The sequence below is a fragment of the Chrysochloris asiatica genome, unplaced genomic scaffold (genome assembly GCF_000296735.1).
Source record: "Chrysochloris asiatica unplaced genomic scaffold, ChrAsi1.0 scaffold00082, whole genome shotgun sequence".
In the NCBI taxonomy this organism is placed as follows: Eukaryota; Metazoa; Chordata; class Mammalia; order Afrosoricida; family Chrysochloridae; genus Chrysochloris; species Chrysochloris asiatica.
Window position 1 is genome coordinate 3,361,545 of NW_006408600.1, and position 3,483 is coordinate 3,365,027.

Consider the following 3,483-nt stretch of genomic DNA (forward strand, 5'->3'; position numbering starts at 1 on the left):
TTTCATTTACCAGAGAAGAACATTGGATACTGTGGTATATTTTTCCTCTGTATTAGAGAATAACTTTTCTAAATGTTGGGAAGTTTTACTTAGTCAATACTGAATAAGAAGTTGTGTTTAACCCATAAATATATACCTAAGGACCATTCTGGATTTTGGGGTGTTTTTGGGTGTATGTAAATATAAATACCTATGTAAACGTATTCAATTTTTTTTTTTCACTTTTTAAAAAAGTTTTTATTGTGAACTGAGTGAAAGTTATCAGTGCAGAGCATTAGTTTTACATTCAACAAATCATGTACTTTGTTTCATTACAATGATTATAATCCTCTCCATGTACCGTCAGTTAATAGTATTTCTCTCTATTCATTTTAGCTCTCTTTAAAAAAAAAACCAAAAAACCCAACATGCATATATAATAATTTAAACCACCAAATGGCACACTCTGCAAATCTGCCTCTTGGCCACCAGTTCTTAGTCCCTCTCTTTCCATGAATCTAGAGTTCTCAGCTACTGCCTCTCTCCATGTCCCCATCTCTGCCACCATGATTTGATTTTGTATTCTCCAAAAACAAAACTCTTCTAAGTAAAACTGGCATTCACAACTATGGGTAAGTCTGCATTGTTTCAGAGATACTTTCATTCTGAACAGCTCAAGAAATAGATCTTAAGTAAAATTGAAAAAAAAAAAAAAGTAAGCCATAAGCTTTCAAATCAAATAAATGATTCAGTAATTAATTGGACAACTTGAAGCAGAAGCATCATAGCAAAATCCATATGGATACAGTCATACCATCGAAACTGTTTATTTGCAAAATTCCGAGAGTGGGAAATCTTACCTCTACTAAAAACTCCCTACGAAGCTAAGAAAACTGGACAAATATTAGTGTGTTTAAATAAGCCAAATACGGTTTAGATAAATGGGCATTTGATCCTTTTAGAGAACCATTCCTTTACAGAAAGTTGAAATCCCTGTGTTTTATTGATTGAAAGGTCATGATTCATGGAATGTCTAAGACCTTGCTGGAAAGATTCTAATAAGCTGTTTAGAGATGTTGCAATTTAGGACCAGCTGGCTTAAATGGGTGAACAATCTTATAAACTATTGGCCTGCATAGGTTTTTGTTTTTTTGTTTTATCCCAACCCATTCCTTACATGTAGGATTCCACTCAGGTCCTGTTTTTGTTGTTGTTAGGTGCCATCGAGTTGCTACTGACTTACAGCGACCCTATGCACAACACAACGAAACACTGCCCAGTCCTGGGCCAACCTCACAATTGTTGCCACGCTTGAGCCCATTGATGCTACTACTCTGCCAATCCATCCCGTTGGGGGTCTTCCTCTTTTTCTCTGACCCTCCACCTTACCAAACATGATATCCTTTTAAAGTGGCTGGTCCCTCCTGACAATATGTTCCAAATATGAGAGGCAAAGTTTGGCTATCCTGGCTTCCATGGAACACTCTGGCTGCACTTCTTCCAAGACAGATCTGTTGGTTCTTTTTGCCAGCCCATGACACATTCAATATTCTCCTCCAACACCACAACTCAAATGCATCAAGTTTTCTGTGGTCTTCCTTATTCACTGTTCAGCTTTCTAATGCATATGAGGTTATTGAAAATACTGAGTCCTCAAGTTGACATCTTTGCTCTTCAACGCTTTAAAAAGGTCTCGTACAGCAGATTTACCTAATGCAATACATCATGTCATTTCTTGTCTGCTGCTTCCATGAGTGTTGATAGTTGATCCAAGAAGAATGAAGTTCTTAACAACTTCAATCATTTCTCCATTGATAAGAATGTTGTTTATTGGTCCAGGGGTGAGGATTTTTGTTTTCTTTTCATTGAGATGTAATCCATACCAAAAGCTGTGCTCTTTGATCTTCATCAGTAAATATTTTAAGTCCTCCTCACTTACAGCAATCATCTGAATATCGCAGGATGTTAATGAGTCTTCTTCTTCCAAACCTGATGCCACATTTTTCTTCATATGTCCCAGCTTCTCAGATTATTTGCTCAGCATACAGGATGGATAAGTATAGTGAAAGAATACAACCTTGCCACATACCTTTCTTAATTTTAAACCATTCATGTTGTGGTTAAATGTTTTAAATATTTTAAATATCATCCATAGACCACAGAAATAATAATATTCTGAAGTTGGAATTGATGTGGTATTAAATGGGTTAACAGGCATTAAACTCTTTATATAACTGTTCTCACTTAGTATACTTATTGGAGTCCTGGTGTGGTGCCATAGGATAAGCTCTGGACTGCTAACTTCAAGGTCAACAGTTCAAACCCACCAGCTGCTCCATGGAAAGGCTATAAAGTCAGAATTGACTTGACAGTACCTAATAACAGCAAGTATATTTATTAATAACACTTACTATGGAAAACATTAAAGAGTAAAATAATGCTATTTTATTAATACTTTTAAATATTTTTTTAATCACAAATTTCAGGGTTGCAATCCTGGAAAGAATTAGAATGAAATGGTATTAACTTAGGGTACAGAAGGGATTATTTTTATTATTTTACATTCTGCAATACTCTTATCAAATCGTTATTCTTTCACAAATTAATTTTACTTTATGTTAATGATAACAATCTTTACATTGATAATTGCTTACCAATAGCCAATAAAAGAGCATGGTGACTCTATAGGATAAGCACTGGACTATGAACCACAAGGTCAGTGGTTCAAGACAGCCAATTAATCCACAGGAAAAAGACAAGGCTTTCTGCTCTCACAAAAATTTACAAACTTCAGAAAACTGTACAGTATTGCTATGCATTGGAACTGACTTGCCATCACATAACAACAAAAATAGCCCATAGAAATTGATTTTAAAATATTTTTTAAGTACTACCTAGCATGACTGGGAGCCTGGTGGCTTTGTATGATTAGCACTGGACTGCAAACCAAAGGTTAGCAGTTTGAGCCCATCAGCCTTCCATGGGAGAAAGATGAGGCTTTCTGATACTACAAAGATTTAAAGCCTATGAAACCCTGTGTAGATTGCTAAGAGTCAGACCAACTCAAGGGCATTTAACAATAACAAACACCTAGCACAATTTAAAAAAATCTGTATTTGTATGCACATGGTAACCTTCTCAAATAGAAGTGGTCTCCAGGAAAAAATTGACATACTAATTATACAAGAACACTTCAAAAAGTTCATGGAGAAATTTCATCTTTTAATTCCATTTCCCCACAAATTTTTGAAGCCATCCTTCTGTGTCTACTATAATTGCTGGGTGCAAAATGTACCATAATCACTCTCACAGACTCTCTAGCTACTAATGAACACAAATTAAAGTATGTATTTTGGGGGAACATGAATGTCCTCAGAAGAAACCCAGAATTCTGCTAGCTATCTTAGTGGAGTAAAGGAGGAAAGAATGTTCCTAATGCCAGTAAATCTGAAATAGCTACCAGGAGATGTTTGACCACTCTAAACAAGGACACTTGTTTGTCCA

General features: G+C 35.6%; 1 protein-coding gene and 1 pseudogene across 1 annotated transcript in view; one reads left to right on the plus strand and one right to left on the minus strand.

Moving 5' to 3' along the window:
* Positions 1-2,494, plus strand: part of LOC102833917 — a 3,477-nt pseudogene extending 983 nt beyond the window's left edge.
* ITGA2 (integrin, alpha 2 (CD49B, alpha 2 subunit of VLA-2 receptor)) overlaps positions 1-3,483 on the minus strand; it is a 173,208-nt gene that overhangs the window by 22,256 nt on the left and 147,469 nt on the right. The gene's annotated exons all lie outside the window — the stretch shown is intronic.